This window comes from Moschus berezovskii, chromosome 19, assembly GCF_049115385.1.
Source record: "Moschus berezovskii isolate FMDL1 chromosome 19, NW_MosBer_1.0, whole genome shotgun sequence".
Taxonomy (NCBI): domain Eukaryota; kingdom Metazoa; phylum Chordata; class Mammalia; order Artiodactyla; family Moschidae; genus Moschus; species Moschus berezovskii.
Genome location: NC_142478.1, coordinates 15,825,808 through 15,841,399, shown reverse-complemented (window position 1 = coordinate 15,841,399; position 15,592 = coordinate 15,825,808). Strand labels below are relative to the sequence as shown.

Sequence of the window (15,592 nt, the reverse complement as noted above, 5' to 3'; positions counted from 1 at the left end):
GACGTTTGAATGCTCGCTCTCTTCCTCTTTCTCTCAGTTTAAATGCTTCTGCCTAAGCACATACAGGCCGGCCTGGTGAGCCTGCAGTAAAGAACCCACCTGCAAAGTAGGAGATGCAAGAGATAATGGGTTCCATCCCTGCGTCAGGAAGATCCACTGGAGGGGGGCATGGCAACCCCTTCTGGTATTCTTGCCTGGAGAATCTCACGGACAGAGAAGCCTAGTGGGCTACAGTCCATGGAGTCGCACAAAGAGTCGGACACGACTGAGTGACTAAACCACATCAACAAATACATACATGTGTTTTAGCAACAGCTACAGGTATCTCTAATTCCTGGCCATGTAATCCAATCAACCATCATTTCTGTACAAATCATACTTGTCCTTCTTGTCCTTTCTTCCGTGGCTGGTTATGTGATGGGATAAGCATGAACTCTGGAGCCTTCCAGATTTAGCTTCAGGTTCTGTTCTATCACTTACTCATTCTTGGTTAGCAGGGAAATCACCTAGTCTCTCTGAACCTTAGTTTTTTGTCAATGAAATGATGATGATGGAAAGCCTGGAATATTAAAATAATGTCTATAGAGGGCCTGCAGTGATGTTCTTCCCTCTTCCTTACCTGGCTCCAGGAAAAGATGTTGAGCAATGGTGCAGCTCATGTTTCTTGGACCCGAACCAGCAGGCCGTGGCTTATCTTATGTATGAGGGACAGGAAACTAGAATGCCAAGAGATGGACTTTGCGCTGATTGTGGCAAAAGGCCTGGGAGATGATAGCATGTTCAGGTCAGGGAGGGGACACTCCCTTTGACTGAAGCTTACTGGAAATCACACACTGTGGGTGGGACTAACTGCCCATGGGAACCCTTCCCAGAAGTAATCCATGTGATCTGAGGACATTTTACTGAAGAGATTAAGATGCCAGCATGAAGCAGCCAACCTAAAGCACAATTAATGTCTAACCAGCTATAAACTTGGAAATTGTAACATTCTGTGGGTGTCGATGGAAGTTATGATATTGGGATGATGGAAATATTAGTATTTTTGGAACATCTCCATTGGGCCTGGCCCCTTATATATGTTATCACATACATTATCACACTGTAGTCTCATATTAAGCCCATACAGTGGACATTAAGATGTTTATTCCACTCGACTGATGGGAAACTTGACATTCCAATAGCACAAAGCATGTAAGTAGCTCCGGAACAACTTCTCAATCTCATAGGAGGCTGAAGTATATAATATATATGGTGGGTGTGACTCTTGCTGTTCAGTCACCAAGTGCTAGACTGGAGCATGCCAGGCCTCCCTGTCCCTCACCGTCTCCCAGAGTTTGCCCAAGTTCATGTCCATTGAATCGGTGATTCCATCCAACTGTCTCATCCTCTGTTGCCCTCTTCTACTTCTGCCTTCAGTCTTTCCCAGCATCAGGGTCTTTTCCAGTGAAAAAAAGGGTATGACTCTAAGGCCAAAAATTTAGGTGCACAAGACATGTACCAACTTTATTCTTAAGTAGCAGTTAACATTTCTATTCTGAGTCACCATCCCATAAGGATAGCATACTCTTAATCTCTGCCAGTTTGGACTCTTGCCTCCTCCCTTACATGGTGTTTTACCTGAGTACTGACTTGATCTGGCTTATGTAATTTTGTTGGTTATATGGATTATATGGTTCCAAAGCATTGGTGGCAGCAGTTACGGCTGAAAGAAATCCAGTCTTCACTGAGAGGGGTGGGTCAGAGAGGAGTCTCTTCCTCCCTGAATGGTTCATGCAGGTTGTCAGGGAGACAGCTTTTGTTTTCATCTCTTCAACCCTTCAAATCCAGTGAGTTCCTCTCAACTATTTGTTTGCCTCCTTTGGATGCATGAGACTCAGCCTGTTGCTGCTCCATCACGATAGCTTAGACACTGAGGCTATCTGCCTGCATAGATCACAGAGCTATTTAGCCTCTGATATTATGGTACCTCCCCAGGATTCTGCCCAGTTCCTCGGTCTCAGGTCTCTTATGCTATTGGATTCCTTAATCCCAGCTGGGGGTTTGGCCCTTGCTCACGTCCCAGTGCCCAACCTGGAGAGCAGGGCACAGACAACCACCTATCTTGGGTCACACTGCTGTCAAACTCATCATTTCCCCTTTAGTTCTGTTCTTTTGTCAGATGTAGTGAACCCTTTTTTTTGGTGGTCTGGGGGAGACAGGGGGGAGGCGGGGCGGGTGGGATTCCCAGGTGGCGCTAGTGGTAAAGAACCCACCTGCCAATGCAGGAGATTTAAGAGACACAGGTTCCCTGGGTCAGGAAGATCCCCTGGAAGAGAAAATGGCAACCCACCCCAGTATTCTTGCTAGAGAATCCCACGGACAGAGGAGCCTGGCAGGCTACAGTCCATAGGGTCGCAAAGAGTCAGACATGACTGAAGTGATTGAGCTCATACACACAGAGTGCATCCTTTTTTAGTTGCTAAGAAAGGTAGTCAGAGAAGGGCTGTTCTTCACTGCTCTCAAACCTAGCCATCATTGTATTTTTATTCTAAGGAGCTAGCTTTTGAAACACAAACCTAAAAGACGTTCCATCTTTTTCCTGTTTTCTATTATCGCATATCTTCCCTGAGCTGATGAATTTCTAATGGTTCAGCTGCTTTCTGTGTTTATTTTTCTGTCTGTGTTGCTCGGCTTGCGAAATCCCTGCCCAGGGACTGAACCCAGGCCCCAAGCAGTGAAAGCACTGAGTCTTAACCACTGAACCACCAGAGAATTCTCTAGCTGTCTTAATAGAAGGAAATGCTAGGAAACAAATGAAAACTCTTTCAAAACGATTATCTTGTCTTTGTACAAATGACTTCATGTTTTAATTTATTTGAATACAAGAAGAAATAGAACTCCAAAGTGGATCAGAATCACACCTTAGTCAATTTTCCCTCTGCTGACTGGGACATGTTTTCTCTGTGGGCAAGACACATGGCAAGCCAAATGACCATTAGATTTGCTGTCAGAGTAATTAAGAGACAAGTGGAAAATGGGTTGAAATGCCTCCTTGAGAAAGACCTGAATGGGACAGAGATTATATACTGACCTGGAGCTGGCCCATTTCCAAACCACACTTTCCTTGGCTCCACCACGCCCATCTCTCCTTCAGTTTTCCCATCACTCTTTCCTTGCTTCTCATTTTGGCCCTCAGGTCTCTCTAGGCAGGGCATAGTAGAACTGTGCAGACCTTAATTTTCTGAGAGTTGTACATCTATTTCCTGCCTGCTAAAGAGGGACTGTGAACTCTGGGAGTAGGTGATGGACAGGGAGGCCTGGCGTGCTGTGATTCATGGGGTCGCAAAGAGTCGGACACGACTGAGCGACTGAACTGAACTGAACTGAACAAGAGACTGCATCCAGTGTAGCCTAGCTGAGCTTGAGTGTGCCCCAGACAGCTCAGTCTTGCAATTCTGGGCAACCTTGTGTATTCTCGGTGTGTTTTGAAATGAAAATACGTGCCCATGGTTAAAACACATACACAGGAAGAAAGAGAAGAGAGTATAGCATAAAAGTCTATTCTTCACCTTTGATCTCCCCACTGAACTTCAACTCAGTACTTCCCATTTCTCGGAAGCAATCATTCTTGTTTGTTTTTGTTCGGTTTTTTTGTTTGTTTTAATTTTTTAAACCAAAGTGTAGTTGATTTAAACATTGCCCTAGTCTCTGCTGTACAGTAAAGTGACTCCGTTAGACACATACATTCTTTTTTAGCATTCTTTTCTATTATAGTTTATCATAGGATATTCAAGATAGTTCCCTGTGCTATATATCAGGACGTTAGTGTTTATCCATCCCAAATGTAATACGTTTGCATCTATCAACTCCAAACTCCCCCTCTACCCCTTTCCCCTTCCCCTTCCCCTTCCCTTGGCAGCTACAAGTCTGTTCTCTATGTTTCTGTTTCATAGATAGGTTCATTTGTGCCATATTTTATTTTTTGTGCCATATTTTAGATTCTACAAATAATTGATACAATATTTTTTTTCTCTTTCTGACTTACTTCACTTAGTATGATCATCTCTAGTTGCATCCATATTGCTGCAAATGGCATTATTTCATTCTCTTTATGGCTGAGCAATATTCCATTGTATATAAGACTCCTCAAGAAAGAACTGAATCCCATATATAATGGAACACTCAGTTTGTAAAGAATCTGCCTGCAATGCAGGAGACTTGGGTTTGATCCCTGGCTTAGGAAGATTTCCTGGAGAACGGAATGGCAACCTGCTCCAGTATTTTTGCCTGGGAAACCCCATGGCCAGAGAAGCCTGGCGGGCTACAGTCCATACAGTCATAAAGAGTCTGACATGACTGAGTGACTAACACTTTCATATACATACCACATCTCCTTTATCCATTCATCTGCCAATGGACATTTAGGTTGTTTTCATATTCAGGCTATTGGGAATAGTACTCTATGATCATAGGGGTGCATGTACTTTTTTGAATTAGAGTTTTGACCAGGTACAATCCCAGGAGTGGGTTTGCTGAATCATATGATAATTCTGTTTTCAGTTTTCTGAGGAACCTCCATACTGTTCTCCATAGTGGCTGTAGCAACTTACATTCCCATCAGCATGTAGGAGGGTTCTCTTTTCCCCACATCCTCTCTAGCATTTATTTGTAGATGATATTTGTTATTTTAATAATGGCCATTCTGACTGGTTTTAGGTAGTACCTCATTATAGCTTTGATATACATTTAATAATTAGTGATGTTGAGCATCATTTTATGTGTCTTCTGGCCATTTGTATGTTTTCTTTGGAGAAATGTCTATTAAGGTCTTCTGTTCAATTTTCAATTATGCTATTTTGTTGAGTTGTATGTATATTTTGGAGATGGAGCCCTTGTCTATTGCATCATTTGCAAATATTTTTTCTCATTTCATAGGCTGTCTTTTCAATTTTTGGTGGTTCCCTTTGCTATGCAGAACTTGTAAGTTTGTGTAGGTCCCATTTGTTTATTTTTGTTTCTTTTTCTATTGCCTTGGGAGACTGGCTGAAGAAAACATTGCTATGATTTATATCAGCGAAAGTTTTTCTTATACACAGAGGCAATCATTCTTACCAGTTTCTTGTGAGTCTTTCTAGAGACACGGGCTTCCCAGGTGGCACTAGTGGTAAAGAACTTGCTTGCCAATGCAGAAGACATAATAGTTGTGGGTTTGATCCCTGGGATAGGAAGATCCCTTGAAGAAGGACATGGCAAACCATTTCAGTATTCTTGCTTGGAGAGTCCCGTGGACAGAGAAGCCTGGAGGGTTACAGTTCATAGGGACACAAAGAGTCAGACATGACTGAAGCGACTTAGCAGCAGCAGCAAATCTTGTATACACTCCACAAATTGTAATATATTCTGTTCATTGCTCTTGCTCCCTGCCTTTTTCACTTCACAGCATATCTACCCATTATGTTTTGAGGGTCCCACGCTCAGTTCAACTGTTTGAAACTACTCCACAATCACCACATATCTAATCGTCACTCCTAACCTTCTCTTTACCCTCCATTCATCATTACATCCATCTTCAGAGGACGTTATCTTCCTTCCTATTTGAAGTCACCATTGTTTGAGGACAAACCACTTGATATATACCATTAACAAATCACTTGAAAAAGCTCCCAGAAAACTTAACATTACCACAAACATGTGACTATTTACAAAGTATTTTCTTAATGATGAACAGAGCATAAAGGCACTCATATCTCTTGAAAAGATAGACACCTATCTTTGTCTCATGTTTTTATTCCTGTGAAAAGTGAAAGTGAAAGTTGCTCAGTCATGTCTGACTCTTTACAACCCCATGGACTATATAGTCCATGGAATTCTCCAGCCAGAATACTGGAGTGGGCAGCTTTTCCCTTCTCCAGGGGATCTTCCCAACCCAGGGATCAAACCCAGGTCTCCTGCATTGCAGGCAGATTCTTTACCAACTGAGCCACCAAGGAAGGCCAAGAATACTGGAATGCGTAGCCTATCCCTTCTCCAGCAGATCTTCCCAACCCAGGAATTGAACTGTGGTCTCCTGCATTGCAGGTGGATTCTTTACCAGCTGAGCTACCAGGGAAACCCTTTTATTCCTGTACCTATAATCTATGACCATGTCTAAGACTAAAATAATGTCCTTTAATGTGCTATGACTAGCAATTTGACAGTCCCAAGTTCTGAAAATGGATGCTGAAGTGGCTTACCCTTTATATTTAAACTGTTTCTACTCTAATAATATGAATTCTTTGTAAACCTATACGTCAAGATGGAAGACTTTGTTTAAAAAGAGACATTTCTTTTTAAGAAATATTATGGACTGTGCTTTATGGCATAGAAAGAAGGAGATCTAATTGTGTGGAAAGAACCTTTGAATTCCTGATTTCTCATGCTAGAGACACTGTGGGACAGGGTGGTTCTTGGGGGAGGGTTGTCTGGAATAGTTGCCATATCTCCTTGCTGGACAAGAGAATCCACTGCTCTGTGGGCCCTTGGTACCTCCTTAGCTATTGGTGAAAAAGCCAGGCTTTAAAGATTCTGCTCTGCTCCTGCAAATCTATGCACACTTTACATGAGAAAACCTTGTTCTTGAGAGTTTTATGTGAAGATTGATTACTTCTTCCTTCATGTCCTGCTCTATTTCACTCTAAACTTGGCCTTTGGGGTCAGACAGACCGGATTTGGATATCAGTTTTGCCACCGATAACTATAACTGCATAAACTTGGACCTGTTACTCAACCTTTCTTAGGCTTGGTCTGAACATCCACGATGTTGGGATTAATGGTATCGACCTCACAGGAAGTTTGTGAGCACTGAATGTGATAATACACATACAATTACTAACAGATAGCATCAAAAGCTCCTCAGTGTTTAGTAGTTCTTCATGCAACACATATTCGTTGAGAGGATAGTATATGTCAGAAACATACTTCAGGAGGAAGCTGAACTTTGCATTATAAACAAAGCCTAGGCAGTGAACGTGGATAGCAGGGCCCCAGGAGCAGGGTGAGAAGTGTTCTTCCAAACAGAGGGAACAGTGAGTGCAGATTACAGAACACGAGTGAGTGTTGCATCCTAGGAGTGGAAAAGGGACTAGGATGATTGGACCAAGAAATGCAAGATAGGAGACAGCCAGGGGTGAAGTTGGAGATCTTCACGAGGATTTATAGGTCAGGCAAAGATAGTTCTACCTTATATATGTAATATATAATATTTATAATATAGTTAATATATTAAATATTAATATTTAATTGTATTTGGCTGTGCTGGGTCTTCATTGCAGTACACGGGTTCTCTGTGGCTGTGTAAAGGCTTCTCTCATTGTGGCAGGTGGGCTGAGTCTCTCTGTGGCATGTGGCATCTTATTTCCCCGACCAGAGATCAAATACATGGCCCCCGCACTGGAAAAAGAGATTCTTAACCATTGGACTAGCAGGGAAGTTCCTGTGTTGTCTACTAAAAGCTGTAGCTAACCCTTATTAAGCCTATTCTCCAAGTGGAGAAAGAGATCCAAAGAAGGAAAATATTTGCCTACGACAAAATAATTAGTGCATGGCAGAGCACCGAAGGGTTTTAAGTAAAAAGTGACACGATCAGATTCTGCTTTAGAAGTAACACGAAGGCAGCAGAGTGGAGTCTGCGTGTGTGGAGGGCAGTGGCGGTGGGTAGGAAGGCCAAGAGGCAGGGAGGCTGTGGAAGTAATATACGTGAAACACAATGAGTTGAGACACTAGGAATCAGAGAATGGGGGCAGTCTGGAGTGTGCCTTCCTCCGCGTGGGGCGTGGCGAGCCTGGATCCCTCACTGGTGACACATCCATCAGCGTCCCAGGCTTCAGGGACTTGGGTGTGGACTGATGGATTCAAAGCAAGGGCAAGGTAGGGGAATGACAGGGGGAGGAGAGGGAAAGAGGAAGCCAGACACACCCTGTGGCAGGTCAAGCAGGGGGTGGGAAAGAAGGGAAGGAAAACATCAAATCCCAAACACGGAACCATCTCCCTCAGGGGATGGGAAGCTGTTTCCAGGTGTCTGTGTACTTGTTTAACATAAAGCCCCGGAAAAGGAAAGTCAACTCTACTTGCCCACACAGAGGCTAAGGAAAGGCCACTTAGTCTAGCTGCCTTGAGTCAGGGACTTGGGAGGTTGTATTTTTGTTTATATTTCATCTTGGCCGGCACCCTTATTTCACTGCTCTCAATTTTCTTATCTCCACGGTAAGTCTATCGAGTGCCTGTGTGTGCCAGATATTTCACATGTGCCGATTCATTCGCACAAAACACTGTAAGGAAGATATCATCTCTGTTTTACAGAAAAAGGAAACTGTAAAATGTTTGTGGAGAGATGAGATGGTTTTGATATGTATAATTATACTAGAAGAAGTTCTATTACTGTATTGCATTGGAGAAGACTTTCCTAAAGAAAATTAAAACCCACAAGCTTATGGATAACCAACAAGGACCTACTATAAAGCACAGGGAACTCTGCTCAATATTTATGTAACAATCTAAATGGAAAATGTATCCATTACAGCAAAATGAATCACTTTGCTATCTATCTGAGACTATCTGCTGCTGCTGCTAAGTCACTTCAGTCGTGTCCGACTCTGTGTGACCCCATAGACGGCAGCCCACCAGGCTCCCCCGTCCCTGGGATTCTCCAGGCAAGAACACTGGAGTGGGTTGCCATTTCACTCTCCAATGTGTGAAAGTGAAAAGTGAAAGTGAAGTCGCTCAGTCATGTCTGACTCGTAGCGACCCCATGGACTGCAGCCCACCAGGCTCCTCCGTCCATGGGATTTTCCAGGCAAGAGTACTGGAGTGGCTTGCCATTGCCTTCTCCGAGACTATCACAACATTGTTAATCAACTCCAATACAAAATAAAAAGTTAAAAACCCCACACACTTTTAAGAAAATAATTACAAATTACTCTCTATAAAAATTTTAATTGATGACACTTGAAAGACACTAAGACAAGTTAAATGTCAAGTGACAGGCTGAGAGAAATCATCTGCTCACATATATCAAGCAAAGTGTCAGTATACAAAGAGCACTCACAAATCAATAAGAAAAATCACAAATAACTCAAGAGGAAAAAATGAGCAAAAAATGTAAACAGGCAGTTCAAAGAAAGGGAGTTATAAATAGTCAAAAAAACATGAAAAGATGTTCAACATAACTAGAAATCAAGGGAAAAATCTTATTTTTAATGTTAAAAATAGCTGTAATACTTTAAATTTAGATAGTCACATTTTAAACTTCCAAGAACAGTAACTGATCCTTTTTCACAGCCACCTATTCTAATAGGTACAATATCTAGAACATTTCTCTGCTTCTAAAGTAAATCAAGCTTCAAACTTAGGCCTACTTTTGAAAATGTTATCTCTAGGGAAGGCTTTTCCCTAAACCCTCTAGATTACATTAGGTTTCTTCAGTGTATACCTTTGTATTATGATTCAATGGTTTGCCAAGTTTGCGTTCATAGTGGAGAATTGTTTTAAGGTTTATTTTATATTTATTTATTTGCTTATTTATTTAGCTGCATGAGGTCTCAGTTGCAGCATGTAGGCTCTAGTTCCCCAGAGATGGAACCCAGGACTCCTGCATTGGGAGCACAGAGTCTTAGCCACTGGACCACCAGGGAAGTACCAAGAATTTTTTTAAATGAGGTAATAGTGGAAGAAAATAATAAATTCCTTTTCAAAACAAGGAGACTCAGAACTCTGAAACTGTGATGGGCTGAGCTCAGCATTTTCACCGGCACCTCTGTCATCACCTCATTGGCCTTGCTCACTTAGGCCTAAATGAGCATCTCAAAGCAGCAGCAGTCTTACTGGAGACTGCAGGGCCTATCACGGGGTTGCCTTCTTGTGGAGAAGGAAAGCTCACTTCTTGCCACAGCAATTACTATTTCCTTTACTTAACTCTTCGATTTCATGGGGGGTGGGGGTGGGGGGCAGGTAGGAAAAACCTTTAGAGAAATGGTTAATACAAAATACAAAAAGTACAGAAAAAGTTACAAAAAACTGACCTTTCTTTATGGAATTTTGAGTAAAATTGATGTTGCCTTTTTAATTATGTTTTAATTTAACGTTTTACAGCTGAAGTGTAATTTATTTACACTGTTGTGCTCATTTCTGCTGTACAATAATGTGAATCAGCTGTATGTACACATATGTCCCCTCCCTCTTGAGTCTTCCTCCCACCCCTACCCCATCCCACCCCTCTAGGTCATCACGGAGGACTGAACTGAGATCCCTGTGCTATATAGCCACCTATTTTACACATGGTAGTGTATGCCTTTTTAATTATAATTGGCAATTATTTTACTATCATCATCATACCTTGAACATCAGTGTTAGGAGTAAAGCTATTATTACTCATATAACGTTGCTATTAGGATAAACCAATGCCTATGTTATAGTGGGACCAAAGAAAGGATGCTTTCTCTCACATCAGTTAGGTTTGAGCTTTAGAAACTTGAAAGGCTTTCTCTAGCATGCAGAAACTTGAACAAATTATCTGAGTCACTAAGTTAAGATTGCTGAGAGTCATTTAACGATACCTCACTTACCTTATGAAGAATCTCCAAGGATGAGCATAAAATGTCAGAAAATTTACTTGAAATGCATTGAAAGCATAGGTTTTGTGGTCCTATGGATCAAATTGTACTTCCTGGGGTGGGGGGAGGGTTAAACTAGGAGTTTGGCACACACACTGCTATGGATAAGCACAAAGACCTGCTATGGATACAGCACAGGGATCTATACTCAACATTTTGTAATAAGCTATAAGGGAAAATAATCCGGAAAAGGGTGTGTGTGTATATACACACACACATAAACTGAATCATTTTGTGGTATGCCTAAAACTAACACAACACTGCATATCAACTATATTTCAATAAAAATTCTACCTCCTGTGTACATAGCAATATTGACCAAACTAAAATTACAGCCATTTATCATATGGCCAGTCATGAGCTGACTGCTGTTATTTAGCTTTAACCAACTCTTCAGCTGAAAAGCTTGTTATCTGAGAGTAACAATCAAAGGGAGGATGCATTAGCTTCTAGTTCTTTTGTTCTCCATGCTCTGTCCCTGAGGAAAATTATATTCCCCAGGAAGCAATATAACTGGGCTATATAATCTTAGCTTCCCACAGAAATAGCTTTCTGAGATACAATAATTTTACTCTCTCAACTTTTATAGAAGTTTGCTATACAAAGAATTTTTAAAAATAAGACCCTAATGTTAAAATATAGTCTAGATTGTACCCTAATGTCCTTTATGAAAATATTTCTTTTTATATTTAGTGAAAGGAAATTTCTTTCTTTAATATACTTTTTTTTGGTATATGAAAGTTTATTACTACCATGTTTGCATCATCAAAACTTTTCACCTTAGTCTTTTCTTCTTGCTTTTGCATAAGGCCAAGAGAGACACTGGCTACTTTGACAACTTTAAAGTGGACTCCAAGAAAGTCACCAAGAGTGTGTTATTTTGCAATCAAATCCAGCAACAGAAACTTCAGTGTTTTCTGCAGTAAAGTTCAAGCAATCATCATTGGGTACGAAACTGTTGAGTTTCTTGCTCTTCTTGATCAGTTGGCCCCTGAAATACTTCCCAAAGCCAGAATTAACCTGTTTGGCTTCAACTCTGACATTTTCTGGCAAAAGTCCCTCTGCATGTGAAGTGCCTTCAAAGGGGCTGCTCTTCAGGGCTGGCCCAAATGGGCTCTCTTGTGCTGTTTATCCTGCCACTTCTGTCCCTGATGGTGGCTGCAGAGTTTCCTGGCAATATGAAGATCTTGACATGTGCCTGTCCCATTGATGCTGCAGGCCCAAGCAGAAAATCTAATATAAATTTTTTTCCCAATTGTGGTAAAAGATATATAACATAAAATTTACCATAGTAACCATCTTAAAGTTTAAAGTTCAGTAGTGGCCAGTGTATTCACCCCAATATGCAACCAATCTCCAGAATCTTTCATGCTTCAAAATCAGAACTCCAGACACATTGTGCTGGCATAGTATGGTATTTTGTGTGCTGACTTTTACGTGATGGTATTTTATGTGTCAGCTTGAGCCAGCACAGAGTCCAACTATGCGGTCAAACATTATTCTGGATGTTTCTTTGAGGGTGTTTTTGGATGAGATTTACATTTAAATTGGTAGCCTTTGCCCAAGCAGACTGCTCTCCATAATGTGGGTGGGCCTCATCTAAGCAGTTGAAGGGCTACATACAAAAATCAACCTCCCTCAAGAAAAAAGGAATACCTTCAGAAGACAGTCTTCAGATTTAAACTGCAATACCGGCTTTTCCCTGGGTCTCCAGCCTGATGGCCTACCCTGCAGATTTTGGACTTGTCAGTCTCCATAATCTCATGAGCCAATTCTTTCAAATAGATCTCTGTTATAAACATCATATTGGTTCTGTTTCCCTGGAGAACTTTATACACCAATTTAACAACAACTACCCCTTTCAGCATCATCCTAGCTCCTGGCGACACCATTCTACTTTCTGTAACCATGAATCTGACTACTCCAGATACCTTATATAAGTGGACTCATACAGTATTTTCCTTTTTGTGACTGGCTTATTTCACTTAGCATTATGCCCCCAAAGTTCATGATTTTGCCACGTGCCAGAATTCCCTTCGTTTTTAATGCTGAATATTATTCCATTGTGTGTATATACCTCATTTTATCCACCTGTCAATGAACACTTTGACTACTTCCATCTTTTGGCTGTTGTGAAAACACTGCTATGAACATGGGTGTATAAATATCTCCTGGAGACTCTGCTTTCAATTCTTCTGGGTATATATATATTCAGAAGTGGAACTGCTGGATCATATGATACTTCTATTTTTAATTTTTTGAGGAATCATCGTACTGTTTGCATAGAGGCTGCATCATTTTACATTCCCACCAAAAGTGTTCGAGGATTCCAATTTCTCCACATCCTTGCCAACCACTTGTTATTCCCAGCAATAATAATCCTGCAGGAACCCAAAATAACCCTCAGTAGGGGTCATTTTTGCTATGGGATGGTATTTTGTATGTGTGTGGTGGGAGGCATACTGATGTAGATTTTATCTTAGAAACTATGATGTTAAGACTTGATACCTACATAATTTAAGCAGGATCTACATGATACGAAACAAGTATTTAAATGTGAAAAATTGTGTCAACAAGCTACTTTACCCTGTGATACTAAATAATCAAAATGGCAGGTTTTGTTGTTTGGGATTTGCATTCAAGCAGCCTTACTCAAGGTTTTTCTTCAGAAAAGGTACATAGATAATTATAAATGTCACCGAGTCATTCTGAGTGGTAAGCATTTTTAAATTCAGGGAGAGTTTCTAATGTAAAGCAAGAAGGTGAGCCAAATCAGGCCTGCAGACTTATTTGACTTGGCCTGCACATTTGTTGGCCCACACATTGTTTTTAAAATTTTTGAATTAGTTGACAACTTTTTAAATGGAGCGAGTTCAGGCAAAAAATCTTGATTCCTAGTTTCTTGGGAAAAACCGAGCTGACCTGGCAAGATGGGGCCCTTCATTCCCACATGGCAACAGTTGGCTGAGGTTGAGTAGCAGCTGCCCTTCCGCCTGAGCCTCTGCTCTCCAGTTCTGCACAGTCCCCACCCACCCCGAGACAGCAGAGTGTGTGGACACCCAGGCAGCAGACGGTCCGTTTTGTCAGGAAGCGCTCATCACCTCCTGTAATGTCTAGTGGGACGTGAGACCCCTGGTGGGTGCTCAGTAGTTGCTGGCTTATTCACTGAATCTGGTTCTTCATGTGCTAAAATTATTTAGGACCTTTTGCTTTCTCTCTTGGTGGAGAAAGAGAGAGTAAGATGATGGCTTTAAATAAATGGAATACAAAAGGAAAAGGACTTAGACAATGAGAGACAGAGAAACATGTGAAAAGAAAATAATCACGCAAATGTAATTTTTTAACTAAGGAATTCGTCCTTGAATTCTTTTTCCATGAAGGAAACGGCACCCAGGAAATGTTTCAGGCGAAGCCCTCTGTTTAATACAAGACAGAAACAAGGGGCAAAAGTTGACGCAGCTGCCTTACAGTGGCAGAATTCCGGAGTTAACATAAATAGAAAGAGATACAGAAAACGAGGACCATATGGCTGGCTAGATCAGCTACCCTCAAGGCCACCCACTGAGAAAAATACTCAACTTATTGTTTCTTAGCACCTTAACTACTCCTTTTTAATCACTGAGGCACTTGGAGAAGTCCCTTTACGCTTCCAGGGGATAGCAAATGAAAAACCTGTTAAAGAAAAATGCGAGCAGCACTTTTCTCTCTCTCTGGTGAGTGTGTTGACTGGGAGAAAACGAAAGTCTTATGGAAGATGTGCCCTAATCTCCAACTCAAAACATCAACCCAAGAAAACAGTTATTTAGAGACTTTCCTGATGGTTCAGTGGGTAGAACTTCATCTTCCAGTGCAAGGGGGTGTGGGTCTGACACCTGGCAGGGAGCCAAGATCCCACATGTTGCTGTTGTTGATTAGTTGCTAAGTCATATCTGACTCTTTTGCAACCCCATGGACTGTAGCCCACCAGGCTCCTCTGTCCATGGTATTTCCCAGGCAAGAACACTGGAGTGGGTTGCCATTTCCTCCTTCAAAGGATCTTCCTGACCAGGGGATCGAACCGTGTCTCCTGCATTGGCAGGCAGATTCTTTACCACTGAACCACCAGGGAAGTCCAGATCCCATATGCCTTGTGGCCAAAACCCCAAACATAAAATAGAAGCAATAATGTAACGAATTCAACAAAGACTTTAAAAAATGATCCACATTAAAAAAAAATCTTAAAAATATAATTATTTTTCTACTTGCTATTATTCCACGGGCCAGAGTAAGTCATACAGTCAACACAGAGTTAGCCTGGAAAGGGACTATCTCAGGGTGTGGATTTAGCAGGGTGTGCTTTCAAGACCAAGGACCTGTTCTAGAATGGATAAACAGAAGCTGGGTCAGCACCCAGTCTGAAAAAACATAGTAGTTGATCCTTATTAAAATTACGTTTTAATATTTTTATCCTCTCTATTAAAGATCATGTTCACTTAAAACATGCAAAATGTAGAAATTATCAAGAGGAAAGATAAAAACCAGCCAAAGCCCACAGTCTAATTAAAATTATTCTTAAAAGGTGGTGTGCATGACTCCAGGAACCTCCCTGCACACCTACCTCTCCACCCAGAAGTGGTTCTGGCTCACTCACAAGCAGCTCCAGAGACAGTAGAGAATAGTAGTCTGGACTGAACTTGAATCATCTTCTATTCTCCTAGAACAGTTATTTTAAAAAAATTTTTTTTAATTTATTTATTAGATAATAACTATTGGGCTTCCCTGGAGGCTCAGATGGCAAAGAATCTGCCTGCAATTCAGGAGACCCAGGTTCGATCCCTGGGTCAGAAAGATCCCCTGGAGAAGGGAATAGCTACCCACCTCCAGAATTCCACGGACAGAGGAGCCTGGTGGGCTACAGTCCATGGGGCTGCAAAGAATCAGACATGACCGAGCGACTCAGCACACACACAAACTTTATTGGTTACTTC

At 41.5% G+C, this 15,592-nt stretch overlaps 1 pseudogene; it reads right to left on the bottom strand.

Annotated features, from left to right (window-relative positions):
• Window positions 1–11,373: 11,373 nt before the first annotated feature.
• On the bottom strand, window positions 11,374–12,430 carry LOC148774826 (small ribosomal subunit protein uS12 pseudogene; annotated as a pseudogene).
• Between the last annotated feature and the right edge of the window lie 3,162 nt (window positions 12,431–15,592).